Source organism: Python bivittatus, unplaced genomic scaffold (assembly GCF_059951505.1).
Source record: "Python bivittatus isolate LINGU-HERP-01145 unplaced genomic scaffold, Pbiv_v1 ctg000050_np1212, whole genome shotgun sequence".
In the NCBI taxonomy this organism is placed as follows: Eukaryota; Metazoa; Chordata; class Lepidosauria; order Squamata; family Pythonidae; genus Python; species Python bivittatus.
In genome coordinates, this window is record NW_028277033.1 from 2,185,047 (window position 1) to 2,207,392 (window position 22,346).

Sequence of the window (22,346 nt, forward strand, 5' to 3'; positions counted from 1 at the left end):
TTCTTTCTTTCTTTCTTTCTTTCTTTCTTTCTTTCTTTCTGTTTTTAGGTCTCTTAGTTTTGTATTAGTTTTTACATACATTGTTGTGTTGTTGTTTAGTCGTTAAGTCGTGTCCGACTCTTCGTGACCCCATGAACCATATTGCGCCAGGCCTTCCTGTCCTTCACTGCCTCCCTGAGTTTGCTCAGTTTCATGCTCATTGCTTCAGTGATGCTATCTAACCATCTCATCCTCTGCCGTCCTCTTCTCCTTTTGCCTTCAATTTTTACATACATAGATATACATATACATATACATATACATATACATATACATATACATATACAAAATATTCTAGAGAAAGATCCTCAATTAAAATTGAATTGTGGTGCTGGAAAAATGGTTGAGAACAACTTTGTCCATCAGAAGAACAAATCATTGAGTATTAGATGAAGTAAAACCAGATTGTTCATTGGAAAAGCTAGTAGTGAAGCAAACGTTCAGATATTTGGGATATATAATGCTAAGGCAAGAATCACTGGAGAAGATCCTGATGCTTAGAAAAATCAAAGGCAATTGAAAAAGAGGCTGGCAGATGACAAGGTAACTAGATATTATCACTGATGATGCAAGCAGGAGCTTAGAAGAACTCAAAGAAGTTGTTACTGACAGACAGTCCTGGGGAAAAGATACCTACTGGGTCACAGCTGGAAGTGATGAATGACTGAACAACAAACACAATGATATTCACCCACTGCAATTGGTTTCCTTCAATAGCACCTGAGGACTTGCAGTGAAAATCAAGAAGCCATGCAATGAAACCGTTTAAATGAAACAATAAAATGATAGGCAGCTGCTTAAAATTATGGCCAATATTTACAATAGTCTGATTTTTTTTCCCATTCCTAAATTTGGTGAACTGTTGGATGCCATGTAAAAAAGAAGAAGAAGAAAGCAAGAAAGACTCACTCTATTAGTCTCCTGGAGAGAACGTGTTATTGTCCCTTCAGCCTCCATCCATAATTCCCAACATCCCCTGGGCAGGATTTTTATTGCAGGTAGGAGAAACTCCCTTTCTATCTGAGAAGCAGTTTTATCTGAAGTTGGAATTCATGCAGCATGGAAATTATACTGCACGACTTAGGTGAGGAATGAGTACAGAGGAAAAGGAGAAAATTATAAAGCAAATTCTTCAGTTGTTGCAGTGAATAATGCATGAACAAACCACAGGCAGAAATGTGTTCAAATACATCAAATAATTTCATGTATCAAGCACATTTCTAAAAATCAAAGTCATGGAGGATGGTGTATAATTTTTTCCATATCAGATAAATTATTAACAAAGTATTTAATGCAATTTGAGCAAAGCAAAGCTAATTGATGCATGGAAACTGCTTTACATTTCTGCCAAACAAGATCTTTGAATTAGGCTTGCTGATAATTTTGGTAGGCTGGGTATAACTACAAAGAAATCCCTAGAAATTTTGCTGCTGCTACTTGCTAAGTTTCAGACTGAATATTCAGATGCAGAAGAGAAAAGAAAAATGCAAGGCTTAGAGTTCCATCAGAAGGATGGAAGCCATGATGTTTCTGGTGCAACGTAGAGTCTAAATATATTATTTCTTCTCTGCGAAATGTTTCTGCATCTTTGCAAATATTTTAAGCCATGATTTGTACTATCTCTAAGACTGCCATCAGCTATAATCACGAGCACCAATATCTTGATCTATGTTGGTCTGTACTTTTAGTCAGACATAGGGCATCATAGACATCTAAGAAGATAAATTCTTAAGAAAGTAACAAAAACTCTATCCTGAATATCCTTATTCCATAATTGCTACTCCTGTTTAGTCATTTCTGTTGACTTTGCATCCCTTTTAGGGATATATCTTTTCTATAATTCCATCTTTTATGACCTTTGGCATACTGACTGGAGCTGACAGAAGCTGTAGACAAAAAGATATGAGGGGTATCACATGGGGAAGGCTATCCTAGACTGTATACCATTGGTACTGTACTTCCATCTTGCTTTGCCAATGGGATTTTACTTGAGAAAGTATTTGTTTTATCTCAGAATTCAGGAGATGTCATCAGCACTTTCTTTGTACTTTCCCAATGTTGAGGAGTATCTCCCACTGCTCAAAGCTGTGGTTCAGAAGATGATTCTTTCATGGCTTCTGCACTTTCCCAGCCGCACAGCAACTGAAGGATCAGAAAGGACCAGGGGTTTTAGAGTCAGCGGGAAGGAGGGGTGAAGTAGAGGCATTGTTGACCTTCCAACCTACTTAAAATTCAGTTGATCTTAGACAAACACTAGAACAACAGCTCTCCCAGACTGCAAATCAAGTTGCAGTGAACTATCCAAGGGTACACTCAGAACCTAGATCCATTTCATGTGCATTGACTCTCTGCAAGTAACTAATGGTTAATTGACCAGGCCAGCAATGGAGGATTGAAGAAAAGATATAGGAAAAAATCACGATACCTAACTAACATTGAGTACTGTTTTCCAAGGAACTCTGAATGAAAATGAATCTTTCAACCCTTTTTAAAAGAAGTGAATATTTTACATTTATATTATTTTCTTTGAACACTCATGTCTGAAGAGTTAATGTATGTTTGAAAACTTGCAATGTATTAAATGATTAGTGAGTTCAACCTAAACACACAATTTAACCTACTAGGTATAATTTAATCTCTCTGATAAACGTTGCATGTCATACAGTTGAAAGGTCTTTTCATAGAAAAACACCATAAGCCAGAGAAGATGGAAAAATGATTCTGCACCAGTAGCAAATTCATCTCAAAATGTATTTAGGCATTAATAATTTATTTCAATGGCTTTTGGTGGGTAATTTAAAATGTTGCATCTATATTTTATCACTGCTGTGGCACTGAAGCTCTCACATCAATTGGCTGAACTACTATGATGTCATGGAATGTCCATGGGTGCTTTAATTCATGGAGGAAGTCTGCCAAGAACAGAATTTCACAGTATATTTTCTTTGAGAAAAGAAAGTTTGTTCAGTAGGCAGAGATATAGACATTGGACAGTATGGTTCAGGGTTTGTTGAATAAACATGTGGACAGCAGACTATGCTATTGCTAAGCATATGTTCATAGAACCACAGACATAGTTGTTTGTGTACTGATACAGTAAGAACATGAGCAACCAAAATAACTTTGTAGGACTAGGTTTGGTGAGATCAGAGTAAGTGAGTAGTATGCAAGAATAGCAGCAAAGGGAGTAGTCCACATGGTTGCATCATTACCTTCAACATGTGGAGATAGGTATAAGAATCACTTCTATCAAGAAAAGTTAATAAAAATGGACAATATGGTAGCAGGAACAAAATTCACTCCTTAGGCTTGATAATGATCTGCTCATCACGGACTTCATGAACAGTGCAAAAACTTCATTGTGAGCCAAGTAAACAGAGATACACTGTGCAAGCAAGCATGAGTACACTAACCCACATTTACTTCTATGACATTTTGCATTATAGAGGCTCTTTCTTCATAATATCTCACATATCAGGCTCTTCTCTAGTCAAATAAGAGTCAACAGACTGGTGAACATTGTTGAATATCTCTAGGGAATTATTCTGTTCCTCCTAGGGCAAAGACTTTGCACTTGGTAACAGCTAAGAGGAGGGTCAAAGCCAACACCTGTTTCTTCACTCCTGTTGCTTCTCAATTTGCACAGAAAGTACAGTCTGTCTGTCTTTTCATAGTTCTATAGTTTATTCCAGAAGTGCCTATCTTCTCTTGACTTAAGGGCCACAGCATGCTTTGCACAGCATATTGAGGACCGCATTCCGAACATGAGGCTTAAGGCATCCAATTTGTCCCTCAAATCCTTCCAACTCCAAAAGCATGAAAAAAGAGAGCAGATTTTTTTTTGGCCAAAAAAAACTGCAAAATGAAAGCATGTGGGCCTGATAACATTTTAAAATCCATTTCTTGGCTTCACTGATAAAAGAAATGGGTCTCAGGAGGGAGAAAAGTTTGCGTATAGAACCACAAGACTCTCTTGGATTTCCTATCAGTAAAGGCACACGTCCAACCAAGACAGTGCAAGAAGGATGAAGGGCTACTCCATGAAGGTGCCCCAAAGAAATTTCCCTCTGGATTGAAGGAGATTCATTATTCATCCAGATAGCAGATAGAACTATTGGATGCTCAGAAATACTGCTTGGCCGGGGAGGAATTCTATTCCTGAGGGTCCAAGATTGATTGGATAGAAACTACAGAAGTTACTTCCATAGCGTTGTCAAGAAAACAAAACGAATGTGTCCATATAATCACCAGGAGTTGAGCTTGGTTAAAAAAATCTTTAACAGTGTTGCCAAATTCAGCCCAAGAAATATCATTGGGTGATATGGCTAATCTCTATCTTTTGGATGGTTCCTCCTAACATTTCTAAATTTTAGAATTTTACATTTTAAAAGTAATTTTATTAAAGATTATAATTACAACAGTAAAAACTAATACAAATTGAAAAAAAAGAATAAAAAGAAAGTAGAAGGTGCAGAAAAGAAAGAAAAAAGTAAAAAAGAGAAAGAGAAATAGAAAAAAAATAAGAATATAGTAAAGAAAAAGGATATATCCTTTTTCTTTACTATATAATATATTATAATATATATTATATAATATAATATATATATATATACGTGACTTCTCACTTTCATCACAATTATAAACAATCTTAGTAACTTATTACCTCCTCTTAAAATACAACAAATGATATCTTCTTCCCATATCCCATCTCTTATCTATAAACAAATTAATAAAGCCTTGTCATTTCAATCCTGATGTCAGCAAAAGTGCATTAAGGGTTACCAGAGATAACAACACATCTATTTTAACCTTGGTTAAATAAACCAACTTTATATTCCTTCCTTTTACTTCTAACAATCTTAATCTTTACTCCCTTCAAATAATGTAATTGAACTTGATTTCTTTTTATTTTTTCTTTGTCCCTCCTCACAAAATTCTCCAAAGCTTTAGAAGCCTCTTTTGTAAATCCAATACAGTGGTACCTCGGGTTACGAACGCCTCTGTTAATGAACTTTTCGGGTTACGACCAGCTCCAGCCGCAAAAATTGACCTCGGTTTGCGAACTCCGCCTCGGGTTACGAACTGGATCCGCGGCCATTTTCCCTCCCGTGACACGGCCTGTGGCCATTTTTCCGCCCCTGACATGTGGTCCATGGCCATTTTCCGCCCCTGACACGTGGTCCGCGGCCATTTTTCCCCCCCTGACACATGGTCCGCGGCCATTTTTCCGCCCCTGACACGTGGTCCGCGGCCATTTTTCCGGCCCTGACACGTGGTCCGCAGCCATTTTTCTGCCCCTGATACGTGGTCCATGGCCATTTTCCGCCCCTGACACATGGTCGTAGGGAGGGGGACTCTCCCTCCAAGCAATAGCCGCCTCCCTGTCCTCCACGCCAGAACAGATTAATGGTAATTACATTGAACCTTATGGGGAAATTTCCTTCGGGTTGCGACCAATTCGGGGTGCGACCAGAGTCACGGAATGAATTAAGTTCATAAACCGAGGTACCACTGTATAGGAAAACTATCCAGGTCACTCTTTTGGTTTGTTGTTTGTATATCCCTTTTAATTATTAAGACATCAGCCGGTTTCTTTTGTAAGTCCAGTGTGACATCTTTTTCCATGTTATTCTTGTAGAGATCCATTTTCAACTTGGTCTCACTCTTGTCAGGTAGAACTTGTTCCTCATCCATAACATCTTTTAGACACAGTCTTTCCATAGAGGCAGACACTCTTAAAGTTACCTTCTGGGTGCACTGTTCAAAAATATCCTTCAATATCTCCAGTGTTAAAATATTTTGCTTCATTCTGTACATTGAGTTTGAGTGTTCTTCTCCCTTAATTGTAATCTTTAGTCCCCTCTAGTATCCAATTTTTAAAATCTTATCTTATTATGTTTCAGAACAAAAGCATTTTCCCATGGGAAGGATTTTTAATAATTAATCCCAAAATCTTATTTCAAGTTTATCTGGATCCTTAGTCCATTTGTAACTTTCTAAAATCAAAGTTTTAATCACCCTTTTGCTGTTTATTCCTCTCTCTCTCCCCCCCCCCCCACAAAGTTCTTAAACTTTTGTTAAAACTTCTTTTACTAAAGATTGAAGAAAACTCACCCGGTGTTGTAAACTTGTTGATCCAAAGATTCCTAATAGCTGAAAAGCAGTTAACAAGCAACTTCTGAAAGTGATTAGAAAAGGAAATATGCAAATTTAGTGTCCTTTGTGTGAGAGTGGATGGGTTCTTAGAATGGCTGGTTTAGCCAACTAATGGGTCATGCACACAGGTGCTCCACACTTGTAACAAGTCATTTAGGTTATTCTGAATGTGGGTCTAGCACTCTTCTGAAAGAGCTCTAAATCTGTGTTCAAAAACAGCTCATCAGATAGGTCACAGGTATGGAGGAAGGACCCAAGGTGAACTGGGAGAGAATGATCTCCATCCTCAACTAGTGCTGCAAGGGAGTGTTCATGCTGGCGGTAAGTGACTATGGCTGGTACCTCATGCTCAGTTTTATGGTTTGAACATTCAGGAGTAGGCAATTTCCAGATGGCTTAACTAGTGGTTCCAATAAATCTCAAACAGGGCAACCAAATGGTAAATGACGATGAGGGGTATCTTCTGAAGCAGCATTCTAGAACTTTGAGAAAAAAGAAAGGTATGGGATTGGATCACTCCTCTATATTTCTATCTAGTTCTTCTGTCTCCTGTTTTACAAAACCACTGAATAATTTTTCCAAACATAACCTTGAATTCTGCCTAAGTCCATTCCTGCTCGTTGCATTGTTGCCCTGAGGTGACTTGGTTCCTCACTGGGCTTAGTTTCTTAGCTCACAGTAATGTCTCAGCTGGCAGTAGGTAGAACGAATCTTCCAAATTTTTCTTTGGATTTGCCATAGGACACCTTCCTGTCAGGCTTCTTTTGATAGATTTAAGAAAAGAAGACCATCAGCCGGTTTGATACATTGCTTTATCTGAGAATTATGGAAATGAGAAGTCCCACTTTCTCTCAGCCAGCAAAAGACTCAACCAAGTAGGTCAAAAAAGGGGGCTTATTATTATCTCACTGGGAATAACATTCTGTATACTTAAAGCTGTGTGAATAGAAATCATATTCCTTTGGGGAAATGGCTCGCTCTGAACTTTCAGCTAAACTATGTACCTGAATTGCTGTATTAAAATAATGTTGCACAAGGGTCTATAGATTTAAGACCTCTCGAGTCAGGAATGAAACCCAGGAGGAAATAGGTAAATACTAGTAATTCCAGAACAAGTACGCTATTTAAATGGAAATCCAGTTTCGTATTTCTTGTTTGCTTTTCTAACTATAAGCAGTATTGCTAACTAGATTTTGCTTCACGGTGCTCCGACATTCAGTTTCCTTAGGAATTTGCTCTTGAGGTGAGTTATACTGGCATTGGCTTATGAGCTTATTAAACTGGCATGCAAACTTGGTTAGAATGATCTCCTAGAAGCGTTTGGAAATACAGGCCTGCACTTCTTTAGCAAAATTCCTTTCAGCCAGTAAGAGACCAGGTGGCAGGTGCCGATTTGAAGTGTTAATTCCTCCCTAAATGTTTGCCTTGTTTGAACCTGGAGATGAAGTAATTACTGTTTCCAGGGGTGTCTGTGGGGGAGGGGGGCAAAGATGGAAGTCGCAATCGAAACCCCACCCTTTTTACATGCATTGTATATGTAGTACATGTAAAAATGGGGTAGGTCTTCAGTGGCACAGTCCTGGTTCTCACCTTGACCTTTCAGACCCCCCGGCAGATGCCCTGCCTCCTTCCTCAGTTAAATGCTGGCTCAGGGCAACTCTTCCCTCACAAGTCGCTTCCTCTGGGAGATGATTTTAGGACAGTGTTTTAGATTTAAAACAAAAAACAAAGAAACCTCTGTTTCTGCATCTGGAAAACCAATTTCTGTGATGTGTATACATTGTGTTACCTTGTGTTTTTATCAAAAGGTTTGAGAGATGCAATAGCAGATGTAAAACTTATAAACTAGAGTAATTAATTACAGTAATTAGAATAATATAATTACAGTTCAAAATCTTCCAGATGGAGAGGTTTTAATTGTTTGCCTCAATGGGTCACATTTCCAAAACTGGCAAATCTCCAACAACAAGGAATTCCAAGCAGCCTCAGTCTCCACTGGGAAGATCTGTTGACAGTTATACATTTGGTGTTAGTGAGCCCCTATTATACGATCGGCTACATATGAAATCATTCTAGACTCAGATAGTACATGTTACAGACCTGTAGGACCCCTATTCCATGTAGGGTTATCCTACATTTCCTGAGTAGGGTTGTTAAGGATACCCCCCTGTGACATTTGGAGAGGGGATCTAAGGAACATCGTTTCCCTGTATGTGCTCCATTCCTATGGAACATTTGATCCCCAGAAATTCCAGTGGCATCTTCCCTGCTGGTTTTTAGAATGGTGTCAAAAATGGTGTCCAGAAAATGTTTGGAATGTCAAGCGGGTGTATTGTTTATTATAGTTTTTAATATACATTTATGCAGAGTTTCATAGTTTTGACTTTGTATAAACTTCTAGAACTCCGTAGGGAGTCAGTGACAGGCAGGTGTTATAACACATACATGCATACACATACATACTCTAGTCAACCTTGGCCAATCTAAATAGCTAAATAGGGATAGACCTGACTAATATTTGGACCATCAGAATATTGCATGGATGTACGCTGGACTAGGAAGTTGAAAACCAATCCCAGAAGGGCAAGGACAAACCACTCCTACAATGTTTCCAAGATCTTGTCAGCATAGTCCCCTGAGTTGGGATGGAAGGCCTATTTACTCCTGGCCCTAATCTATAGCTGCCACGTTCTGGACCTGAACATCTATTGTGGTATATTTTTTCCTCCCTAGCTCACACATAAGTACTAAATTACCTTATATGATGTGGCATGTCTCCTTCACCCCATTTCAGGTTAAGTCATAGATTCTGCTGTGTTGTAATTAATTAGTTTTGTCAAAATTTTGATAGTTTAGAAAACATGCATACTATTACACTATCTTGTCAAAATCTTTGGCTTATGAACCTTATTTCCCAACACAAATATAATTATATCGAAGCATATCCAGGAACCCCATAGGTATAAATAGCATCCAGATTGGTGGAACATTGAAATGATATAAGACACTTGCAATTCACATGGGAATGCTGTGTGAGCAAATATTCTCTAAATAAATAAGTGGTATTGAAGCCCTGGGAAAACCAACTTCTTATTTCCTACTGCAGAAGCCAAGAATTCAGTGGTAGCACAACATAGAAGGCCCTTGCCATCAACAGTGTGAAGAAGCTTAAAGAGCAGGATTGGAAATGACCTTGAGAACTGTGGTCAGTCAGGACTATAGACAATTCAGTGGAAATGGACCAATGGGATGGCTAAGTTTTATTAAAAATAAAACAAGTCCCTTGCATGTTCAGCCAAGACTCCAGTAACCAACCTTCACCTTCCCATTCCCAGATGGAGTCCCACTGTTTTGGTGTCTCTCTTCTTGGTGGAGAACTGAGCATCTTGACTACCACTGGCTTTGCTTGGTACAGTAAATGCAGATGATGAAGGAAGAAGCCACTCTCTTGTCTCTCAGGCCATCTTTTCACAATTTGGAATACTCTTTAAAATGTAAAGACGATTAAGGCCAAATCTTGTTAAAATTACCCCTTTTCCATTTTGGGTCTGAATGGAAGTTCTATTTATTTCACTGCCCTCCAACGTTTTGTGATACATGTCACGCTTCTACAGTCTGGAAAGGGTGCTGGACCCCCAGGCTCCCATGGAAATTATGTTTATAATACGAGATCTCCGTTTGCTCCTCGTTGCTGTAAGCAGTGCAGTGTCCTCGCTCGTACGTTTTCTCTGACAAAAATGGATGCATTACTTAAGCCATTACAGGTCTGCGCCTCATTTGTTACAATAAACTATACAATCTTTGCTAGAAGGCTGGAGAGACCCTGAAGTCGCAAATATACATCTTCCTGGGCTAACTCAATTCAAAGCAGCAGCATGCCTGGGTAAAGTATTACTTAATTTATACTGTAATGTTTAACATTGATTCTGTGTGGGAAAATGAAGCCCAGCACATTCAAAGAACCCACATCATTAAGGTTTAATAATTTAGGCCTAGTTAATGCAATAATGAATTTACTGACACTGAAAAGTGCAGTCTTAGTAGTTGTGTTTCTAGAAATACTCACTCTCAGGCTTGGCACTCAAGACAGAAAATGTTTAATAGGAAATTGGTTTTTGTAATTTCCCCATCCCTTCTCTGTGTGCAATCACACACACAGAGTGAGCCCCCCCGCCCCCCCCGCCACACAGGACTATTCTTTACATACATTTATTAACTCCTGCTGTGTAATGGCTTTCAGTGTGTACCTTGTAAAAGCTCCTGACATTTTCATGCAGGGATTTTCTTCCCCTTCCCCTCACTGGCCCATCACAGGGAGATAGATTCCCATAGTCCTGCTTGTACAGAGATCAGGCTGGGATCATCTTTCTCAGATTATCACCTAAGCTGTTCATTGTGCATTAAACTGTCATACCAGGCAGTGGAGGAGATCCCAGTTGTAAAGTGTACAAGGCGATTGTTGATTCCGTGTTCATTTTATACAGATTGGCAATGCCCAGTTGAGCTTGTCCAGGCTCAGAAGTTAAGCAGAACTACTAAAAACATTATATAAATGTCTCTCCTCCTTCTCCTTCTCCTTCTCCTTCTCCTTCTCCTTCTCCTTCTCCTTCTCCTTCTCCTTCTCCTTCTCCTTCTCCTTCTCCTTCTCCTTCTCCTTCTCCTCTTCCCCCATTTCTCTTTCTTCTTTTTTCAATTCTTAAACAACAAATAGTGAAGATTTTGGCACTTAACTCAGAGATTCAAATCCTTACCCAGATTGTTAAAATAATTTGACATACTTTATTTTTTATGATTAATTTCTCATCAATGATATACTGAGCACTAACTGTACAATCTTGGTAATTCCTTTGTCCACTTAGAATTACTAAATTTCTGTATTCTTTTTTTTTCTTTTCCTTTTCTCCTTCTGCTTACTTGTTTGCTTGCTTCCTTATTCACTCCTTTTTCTGCCCTCCCTCCCTCCCTATAATTTTTTTTTTAAAGAAGAAGTTAAGCTCTGGTTAGTATGTAGATGGGAAACTACCAGGAGATTCTAGGCTGGAAAGGTGAAAAAGCAATGCAGAAGGCAATAGCAAATATTCCATGACTGCCCATTGGTGTGTCCAGGAGCTCACCAGGATCTGAGCTTCATTCAATGCATTTTATTCATTTTTGTTTTTACTTCTCAGCATAAATTCTAGTGCAACCAGTTGTGGGATTCCCCTCAGTCAAGGCTGAGCTAATAAATATTGAGGATGGAAAACATGTTTCCCCCTCAGTGCAGTGGGGCACCCAAGGACAGTCTTCTTCTACCCCTCAGGCTAATCACTCAGATGCTTAATGAAACTCAGTGCAACTCAAGGCATGACTGAAGAGAAAGCCCTCCTGGTCCAGGGAGAAGCACGTTTGTTCCTTTTAAGGTTGTAGGAGAAAAGGAGGAAGTGGCTGCCAAGAAGGATGGGTGGGGGGAGAAAGAGAGATCCAACCTCTGATTAAAGTTGGAAGTTGCAAGAATGTTTTTTCCAGGTAAAAAGCTGACACAGAGGAAATCTCTGTTCCTAGACTAATCTATTCTCTAGAGGAATAGAAAAAAAGTTAACCAAAAACTGTATTAAGGTCCATTTCTGTTAAGGTGTGTCATTCATTGACTTTATTGTCCCTGGTGATTATTGATTTTGGTAATTAGGATCTCTGTAGATGTTGAATAAATTATATATTTTTATGCCACTTGGAACCTCTTTACAGCAGAGTTTGTTTAGAGGCACACCCACATCATCCTTTCTCTGTCCAGAACCTTACTTGCCCTGGATAGGTTTCTGCAAGGGATCTTTTTCAGATGATGTCTATGTTTTGAACAACTTGGGTGATTGATCCTTCTTGCAGGAGGGTGGAAGGACATTGATTTCCCTAATTGTGATGCTTTAAGACTAGAAGTTGATGCTCTGTGTGTGTATGTATCCCCCTCCCCACTGCTCTTCAAGCCCCTTTTGCACCCTTGATTTGAAGACAATCCCGCTTCTCAGATTTCAGCAGCTTTGACCAGGCTTTGGGTGAATGACATGTTTCTGGGATGGCCTGTGCAGTTCTTCCCCCTACCCCACTCCCCACCTCACCCTGGTAGGAGAAGGTGGGAGAAAGAGGAAATCCAACTCTTTAGCAATCAGAAACAGGTCTCCCCCCCCCCCCCCAATCATGGGTCTGGGTTAACAGATTTTACACAAGTGCACAACCCAAGGTAGCTACATCCACTGGTCTAGCCATCTGTCAAAATTTGTCTCCTCTCCATTCCAGTCCCAGCCCACATTAAGGAGAGTAGATGGTGGATATTTTCTCCACTGGCTGGTGAAGTTTGGTGGGAGGGTAAATGATGCCCAGGGAATACACCAGTCCCTTTCTCTGGGTTGAGGATGTAAGCAATTTGACACACTGAGAGCGATAAAGCAGGGGGCATCAGGCAGGCTGTTTCAGAGGAAGGGAGGTAAGCAATTTGGTACCATCTCCTCTTCTGGCCCAGTGGCCCCAGTCCTGAATCCTGGTCATCTTGGGCTCCAGCTTTCTAGCAGTGAAGATGATTAGACCTATCTGGACCTTCTGGGTAGAAGATTTCAATTGGATTTTTCCTCTCATGAGAAATCAAATGCCTCATAACATAATTCTTCTTTTAAAAAAACATGGGCTCATAATGCGGTCCTTACCCTTAATCGACGCTTGAGTAACAATGCCTTTAAAACTTCTGACATTTTTACAAAATGAAAACAATTTTCCTACAAAGGCTGAACAGCAATATATATAGTTAAAACACTTGTCAAATACATTGTTTGGTCCCAGTGCCCTAGCAGCCTCTGAAACCCTGGAGGCATTTGTATTGGAGAATTGTATTATATAATATAGTTATATTGTTATTTATAATATTATAAACTAATAACTAGGTTTTTTAAGGAGTGTTAAATATGATATTTTTAAATCTCAAGACAATTATATTTTAAAAATCTTGACCTTAAGTTGCTGATGATTAATGCCATTGTAATTAGACCATGTTCATCCACAATCTAGTAGCAGGACCCAACATGTATTACCAAAGCCTTGTGAAAACAGTGATGTTGCCTTCTTAAAGATCCACTCTTTGGGATCCTACAGCATGCTTTACCTCAAGACCAAGGAGTCTTGATCTACAGAGAAAGCTTAGATCAAGTAGTGACCAGGGACCAGGGGCATTACTCTTAAGTGTTAGGATATGGATGCTTGTGTGTGTGTCAAGTTAGGACTTAGAGAAAAACTAGGGATCCTACTTTTGTACTAGTCACTCTGCTGCCCAGGAGAACCTCTGCCCAAACTCGTAGCCTGGCTCTTTAAGGTGGTATTGGAGGGCCTTTGCCTTTTGGTGTTGAGCAACTTGAGTCTCCATGTCCTGAGAGTAGACCTGGACAGCTCAGGATTTTATAAGAGAAGAGAATCACCTCAGTCCTCTTCCTGTATTACTGTATTTAACATCTGCATGAAGCCTCTGGGGGTTAGGGGATTATCAGTATTATCAGTATCAGATACCCAAGTTTATGAGCCCCACTAGCCATGGAAATCTTGTTTTGGTGTCTGGAGGCTGCTAGGCTCTGGATGGAATGAAATAGGCTGAAATTGAACCTAAGCAAAACAGTTACTATTTATCTCTGGAGGAACTTGGTTACCTTCAGTGTTGTGTCTTGAGTGGGAAGCAGTGCCTTGAGAAAGTCCACAACTTAGGGGACTTCCGGAGGAAGAATGGCAGAGTGAAGACAGCTCCACGAAAAGCAGAACCAATGACCGTGACAAAGAACGAAGAGCCGGTGAGGCTCTTCTACTCACCGGCTCTTTGTAACCTCTCTGGACAAGGTGAGGGTGGGAGATTGTCCACATGAACTCTAAACAGTTGCTCCTCATGAGGAGACTTCAGGACAGTGGTCCCCAGTGGGTTTTGAGCACTGGAAGATGACAGGAATAGCCATCTTGCTCACAACCACAGTCAGTGCCTTTTAAAGGACATTAAGTTCACATACTTCCTTTTCTAATGTGATGGAATGTATCAGTGAGGAGGAGAGTGATGTGGGAGATCAAGGCTATCAGGAGGGAGGGGGTGCATTCCAGAAGGGGAAAGAAGATAACAGACAATGTAGTCCTCAAGGGGAGCATAGGAAGCGAATGAGGTTCAGGATAGCCACTCCCTAGAATCTTCCAGGGTATATCTACTAGTTGCTGCAGTATAGATTTAGTTTGGCAAGATTCTGTCTATAAGGTATAAGCAAATAATGGAACTATACTTGACTGGACTGTTTTACCATTGTTCTTGGGCTGGGCCTGACATCTAATTACATTTGAAAATTGCTTTTTAACTACTTTTAAGCTATTAGACACCTTTGGATTGACAAGTCTAAAAATGCTGGGTGAGTTTTCCTTCAATCCTTAATGAAATAAAATTTTGATCATAACTTTAAGAATGTTAAAAAAATGAAATAAACAGCAAAGAACTAAATAAGACTGAACCTAGAAAGTTATAAATGGATTAAGGGTCTAGATAAACTTGGAATAAAATTTTGGAATTAATTATAAAGAATCCATCTTGTGGGAAATAGATTTGTTTGGACTTCTGCAAGACAAAATAAAGAAAAGCAATTTTAAAATTGGACACTAGACGGAACTAAAGTTAAAGGAGAAAAATACACAAGCCTAATTAACAGCTAATTAACTGGGACGTATAACATGGCACAGAACATTTTAACATTGCAAACACTGAAGGACAGTTTTGAAAAATGGAATCAGAAGTTAGTATCAACAATATCAATAGTGATGTTTGCTTCTAAGGATAGACTGTGTCCGAAAGATGTCATGGAAGAAATGGCAGATGAAGGACAAGTTTTATTTGACAAGACTGAGATGGCATCGAAAATGGATCTACAAATGACAGGCTATGAGAATTACAGGGAAAAGGATAAGTCACTGGACACAGAAATGAAACAGGTTGATGTTTTAAAAATCAAAAAAGGAATACAAATAATAAATCATGAGAGTGATCTGGATAATTCTTTTATATTGGATTTACAAAAGAGGCTTGTTAAAGCTTTGAAGAATCTTGTGAGAAGGGGCAAAGAAGAAATGAAATCAAATTCTACAACTTATTTGAATGGACTAAGGATTAAGACTCTTAGAAGTAAAAGGAATGAATATAAAGTTGGTTTGTTTGATCAAAGTTAAAATAAGATATATTGTTATTTCTGGTAACCCTTAATGGACTTTCTGCTGAACTAGGACTGAAATGATGATGCTTTATGGATTTGTTTATAGATAAGAGATGGGATATGGGATGAAGAAATAATTGGCTATAAACTAAGAGGGGGTGAAGAGTTTCAAAAATTGTTTATACTTGTTGTGATGAAGGGTGGAAGTCCCTTCTTTATATATTTCATTTCTCTCTCTTCACTATAGTCTTTTCTTTTCTTTTCTTTTCTTTTCTTTCTATTTTCTGTTTTTTCCTTCTCCTTTGCACCTTTCTCTCTCTCTCTCTCTCTCCCTTTCTTTCTTTCTTTCTTCATTATATTTTACTATTGTAATTAAAATCCTTAATAAAAATTATATATAGTATATAAAAAAGTCCACAACTTAGGGATCCTTCTGGACTTTGTTAGACGGGCAGGTGGAAGCAGTGGTCTTTGCCCAGGTGTGGTTGTTATGCCAATTGTGGCTCTTTCTGTGGTGTAAGGACCTTGCAGCAGGAACTTGTGCTCTCATAACCACATGCCTGTACTAATGCAATGCCATCTACATGTAGATTTCTTTGAAGACCACTGCTAGCTTCAGTGGATGCAGCGTGTTACACCTGTGCTTAAGGCCCTCCATTGGCTACTGATAGGCTTCTAAGTGCAATTTGGAGTGCTGGTTTTGATCTACAAAATCCTATGTAGCTTGGTGCCAAGGTATCTCCAGGACTACCATCTTCAACCAGAATTGATCTGTTAAATATGATCAGAGACAGGTTTAGTAACTTCATAATTGTCCAGAGAGCTTTAGATATTGGGTAGATTAGAATATATTCCATCCATCTTTCCATCCATCCATCAACCACAAGAAAAAGCACAGTACTTTCTTCCTTTCAATTTTGGCTTTCATTTACCCAGGGTTGGTTCAATTGCTTAGACTGAAACATGAGGAAAAGAATAGAGTCAGTCCAGATATTCCCTAAATCATCTTTTAAGTATCTCTCCAAACTGAAAGGCTTTGCTTATACATAATCAAATGTGCAGCTCTGATACTACATTTCCAACAAGAGCAGACAGAAATGTTGAGCCTACATTGGAAAGAACTAGAATACATATTTTCACTTAAAGTGCTCTTTATATTTTACACTGACTTTGTAACTACATTCCATTGGTCTGCAGTCAAGTTCCTTCCTGAACAATGCTTCACAGCAGTGTATTTCCTCAAGGTTTTGTAGAATATTATCTACTGTTTGTAAGGGATTTATTTTTATGAGCCTTATTTACAATCAGAAAATTCAGTGATAAGTCCAGTTAAAAATAGAAGTCGAATAATATCAGTTGTCCTCTCTGCCATTCCTCAACCCATACGTCCTACCTTAGACTTAAAGAAATGGTTGGATTGATTGGGAAAGAAGACAATGTTATCTGTGAGGTTTGATAAAGACAAAAATCTCTTTTATCTTTTGGATGTATCTAGTATTACTCTCCGTATCAGTTATCAATGGTTCTTGTTAAAGATTTATAAGACAGTTGGAAGTGGTGGTTTCCATACCCACAGTTACAGTAACATTATCCTGCTGAAGAACATATCTATGGTCTGATTTGTGAAGCTGAAGGAATACACACTCCACTTTACATAACATTATGTTATTTCTGAAAGTATAGTCTTAATGTTTCTTAAGACCAGCCAGCAAATATGTACTTTGGGAAGAAAACCATATTTCATTAAACTGTAATCATGGAGGTAGAATGTGTAGTTGTAACCACTTAAAATGGATTGCAAATGTCTGGCCAAGATCTACTTTCTCCAAACTTCAGATCTGCTCCTTATCCTATAGCTCTTTGACATAGTTGAAGCGGACAAGATTTTAAATTAAAGGCAGCTTCTGTTTATAAAATTGGTACTCCCGATCTGAGTGTTTGAAAAAATAGGTCATTAGTCAGTAAAGATTTCAAACTTTCATCATGATGTCCACTATGATGTTAAGGACTCACTGTGGCTTGTCAGCAGGTTTAGCAAAATTGCAAGCAGCTTATACAATCCTTTGTGACTCCCCAAGTTTTTAAGCCTGGAAGGAACAGATTCGCCTATTATAAGCTCCAATTTTGCTATTCAGATTTTAACTTCTAAATTTTGAATATAATTTAGAAAAAAACTGGAATAAAAATAGTTCACTGAACTTTTGTTTGTTTCATTGTTTGTGAGGGTCCAGGAGCGCAAGGCAGAGTACATCACACCCCTCCTCCAAATTTCCCACCCCACAAAAAACCTGTGAGGTAGGTTGGGCCAAGTTTGACTGGCTCAAAGTCATCTACTGAGTTTTCATGGATGAGGGTGGACCTGCACCTTGGTCTCCTTAGTCGTAATCCAAACCTTAACCAATAATAAGTGTAAAAATTGCCCTTACATTCTTCCTGAAATTAAAATACTTTGTTGGTGTTTCTTAAATTTATTTATTACATAGCATGAACTTATATGAGGATTGTGAAATATACTTCACTGCGAGTGTATCAGATACTGTGCTGTCAAATCCAGCTCAGAGGCCATCAAATATTTTGGACTTCCTACTCAACAACAAGTAGAAAGGAGGCACTACAGAGGTTGGACATTTAGTAGGGGCAGAAGTTCTCGTCCATGGCAGTAAGGACAAAAATTATGAGGTCGTGTATCCAGGTGGATCTTGCTTTGAAGCTACTGGATTAAAAAAAAAAAAGCCTCATTCTCTAGACTTGCCTTCAGAATGGAGGAAAATATATCAGTCTTGGGAGCAGGCATTATTCAGGGAAGGGAAGGGAAGGGAAGGGAAGGGAAGGGAAGGGAAGGGAAGGGAAGGGAAGGGAAGGGAAGGGAAGGGAAGGGAAGGGAAGGAACTGATTCCCATTTCTTGCCCAAAGTGATTCTGGGAGGATTTGGAATGCTCCCTCCCTCAAATTCCATCAGACTTCTATGTAAGACGTCCATGCTTCTATACCTGTTTTCTTGAGAGTAAAGCTCAATGTGGGGCTCATTTCATAAAATATATGTAGAGGGGTACTGCAAATACCATCTCCATCAATAAATATAATCAGCTGTGTTGCATATTTAGTATTGAAATAGATTAGCAAATACAAATATTAAATATTCCATGAAAATATTCTGGCATTTTGTGCAATTTTGATATCCAGCATTCTCCAGATATTAATACTGAAAATGCATCAAGAAGAATTATTGGGAGGAAATTAATTTCATCTTGCTTGGACAGGAATGTTCACTTTTAGAGGAGCATTTTCCACCACACAAAAGATGGTGCTCTAAGTGCCCGGAAGGTGAGTATCATTGAAATAGCAGTGGACCTTTGAGGGATGCCTAGAGTGTGAGGTTAAGTGAGGAAGACATTCACATTTATTGTGAAAAAAAAATGATTGGGTGGGAACATCTTTGGCGCTTTGTTGCACTGAGAAGCAGGAGTAATGATGCTGGAAGGGGATAACCTCTTTGTATTTTCTACGAAACAAGATCATTCAAGGGCAACTGGTGGGAAGGGGATGTAAAAAAAGTCAATATGGTTGCTGCAACTGCATGATAGTGGCCACCATCATAATTCTTCTGACCCACGCTTGAAACCAATAGAGTTTTTTCTGCAAAACTGATATTGAAAAAAAGTTAAAACCTGGTTATTTTTCTCCATGTCGAAGGCAGGATGATAAAAACATTGTTCCTGGTGCTCTAAAATCATGTTTTGTAATCAGCTCTAATCAACAGGTGGTGCAGGTGTTTATTCCTGAGATCCAGCAGGTTCCCACTGTTCTTGGCTTCTGGAAGGCCTTGAAGAGCTGTCTCTTCCCAAAGCATGGGTAGGATGGGGCTGGACCCCAGCAATGGTGCATACATGGGAGAGTGCTGCCCTATATGCTATGAGCTTTATAGAGCTTTATAGAGGTTTTACTGATTTTAGTTCTGGTTTGCGGGTTTTTGTTGTTTTATGGTTTTGTATGCCACCCAGGGTTGTTATTACAATATGGGTGGTTGTATAAATCTTTTAAAATAAATAAATAAATACATTCCATTTCCAAGGTCCTCAAAAACCTTCTTGACCAGAGAGAACAATGGGGTGGAAGAAATGCATACGTGTACTTAGAGGAACATGTGCCTGTCATGCTGCTTTCATCATCTGTTTCCAGATACTTCTCCTAAAAATAGTGTGGTTGTGACCTTGCTGCTGCAGAATGGCATTACACAATCGAGTGCCAAATGAGCTGCACTGAAGAAGGTTTTTTGCAACTGGCAGCTGCCCGCTATCTACTTAAAAGCCCAGCGTGGGAGGCATTTCTGGAACTAATCTACCTGCCATGTTCAATTTCAAAAGCCAGTGTGATTAATTTATTTCCTGTACATCTATGTCTGATATCGCCTTAAATGATAGAACCACCATGACCAAGGCAAAATAGCAAATTCATTCTAATTCCATAAAAAGGCATAATTGGTGACATTGCCATGGGGAGCCATTGATCTCCGCTTTCCATTTGCTCCTGAACGTTTCCACTTCAGTGAATTACAGAAATGGGTCTATTGGGATCCTACCCTATGCATGTTCAGATGGCGCAAAATGCCAGGTACTGGGTTTTGCTGGTGACAGGCCACGCTTCTCTCTGCTGAGTGAAACCTCCTGCCCATCCTTTCTCAAAAGCTTTTTATGCCTTTTGAAGAGAGATACCGATGCCAAAAAAACACCCCCACGGCGGTACAGCATAAGAGTTTTCAGTGACCTTGGCTATTCCTTTGCTTGTGAGTTGGCCCTACGGTGGGAGAAAAATTGATGCAGGCTTGCATTACCCACCCAGTCCCCTCTTGCACAAGACCTCTGGGCATATCCAGCTATCCCAATGCAAGTTTCATGTTCCAAAGCCCAAACGTGGGCCAGAAGTGAGAATATCTCACCTGCCAGAAATGCTGAATAAATCATATTAGGACAGGCAATAATCAGGACTGCTCCAGTTACCCAGTTCTGGGAAAGAGAGAAACGTGATTCTTCATAAAGTCCGACATTAATAAAGGTGTTTGCATATTAACCTCTCCACGTGTATCTTGGTTGCCTCTTCATAAATGAGATTGTTAGAGAAGCAGTGGAAGGAGAGTTGCAGAACAGACAGACACAATGAGAAATGGGTTGGGCTGCCTTTGGAAACAGAGACCATGAGGTGCTCCACCCACCCCAATACTACTGGCGTTTGATGCTCCTGTAATAGCAATATTTATACCTAACCCTGTAAAGAAATACTCAAGGCAGCTAACAAAATTGTAAAACAGTGCAAAAATTTGAAAACATAAAATGAACACTAAATCAGTTAACTATGGAGATAAAGAGAAGCATCTTTATAGATTTTCTAAAAATTGAGAAAGTGGAGAGAGTATGTTCCATAGCCTGGGAACAATGTAGGAGAAGGACCACTTCTCCACATCCAACAGGAAGAACATCTTCAAAGAAGCTGTCCTGCAGATTTTAATGGTCAGATGGGTTCCTAATGGGAGAGGTGTAGGGGTGTCCATGCAATTGAAGTCCTGCCTCTTTTGTAACAGCATTGCACATGTGACACACATTAAAAGGGGTGGAGCTTTGATTGCCCCATGGACACCCCTGGAGAAGTGGTTCCCTCCAGGTCTTAAATCTTTAGAGCCTTAAAGGTTAATGTCAACATATTAAATTGTACTCTATAAACAACTCGTAACTAGATCAGATCCTTTGGTGACTGGTGTAACTTGAACTGAGTTCAGGTACCTTTTTAAAATGCAGAGAAAGTGTGAAAAGTTATGCCTGAAGAAATCAGCAACATTAAGCATTAGAGGATTGGATCCAGAGTTGGACAAGAGTAATTCCCTTGCGCAATGGGGATTTCCTGGCACCTTTTTTCCCCCTACAGCCTCCAGTACCTCCAAAAATCAGATGATCCTCTTGAGTAGGCAGGACTGCAGCAGAATGGGATAACTTGGAGCATTTGGCAGGTCTTTGCACAAGCAAATGTGTATTTCTGTTTTTGCAATAATTATCTGGAATCAAGTGAGTATTTCCTTTCATGAGTATGATCTTTGTAACATATAGAAACAGTCTCATCGAAACCCTGCTGAAATGAATGAGATCTGCTCAAAAGTTCCACAAAGGATTTCTCGGGCTTTCAAGGCCTACAAGGCTATTCTTGACCAGCTATAAATCCTCTTCCTCTTCCTCTTCCTCTTCATCATCATCATCTCTAATAAAAGAGATGCATTTGATTGTGAAAAATCAAGCTTCTAGCTTTGTTCTAAGTATATTGGCTCTGCGTTAAAAATGTTAGCATTACTTATGAGTTACTTTGTATGCTTGTCTGCAGGTAATTTTTATCTGCCAACAACTGCTGTAAAACATGCTTGAATTTTAATGTTAGATTTACTTCCCAAATGTAGACATTTTTAAAGGTTTTCTTTTCTATTCGGAAAACTGTGCTGGAGAGTATACATGAAAATTGAATGTCACTTTGCTACGGTTTCAGTGTATAATATGGGAAGAGTGGCTTTAGCTTTTCTGGGTTTTAGAGTACTGTAAATAATTGGTAAGATGTTGGATTAACAGTTCGTGCATCTTTTTTGACCCAAACTCTTGTATAGAAACCTACAAATCTCCTTGAAGAATTCCACCAAATAAACTAGACGATTTTTCAGAAATTGAGAGTGGCAGGATTTTGTGTTAATTAAGCTTCTGTATGACAAAAAGTGGGCTGAATTTAAACATCTCATCATTTTGGTGCTGTTTGGTAGTACTGCCATAAGCTCCAAAAATGAGTATCAGTATTGATTTGTTGTTATTTGAACATAATCTATCTTATCAAGCAAGATTTTTTTAAGTGTGGGTAGGGTGATGAAAAAAAAAAGCTTCAATCTAGAAAACAGCCTGAATCTGTGATTCTGTGCATCTGAAATTTGACAAATCTCATCTT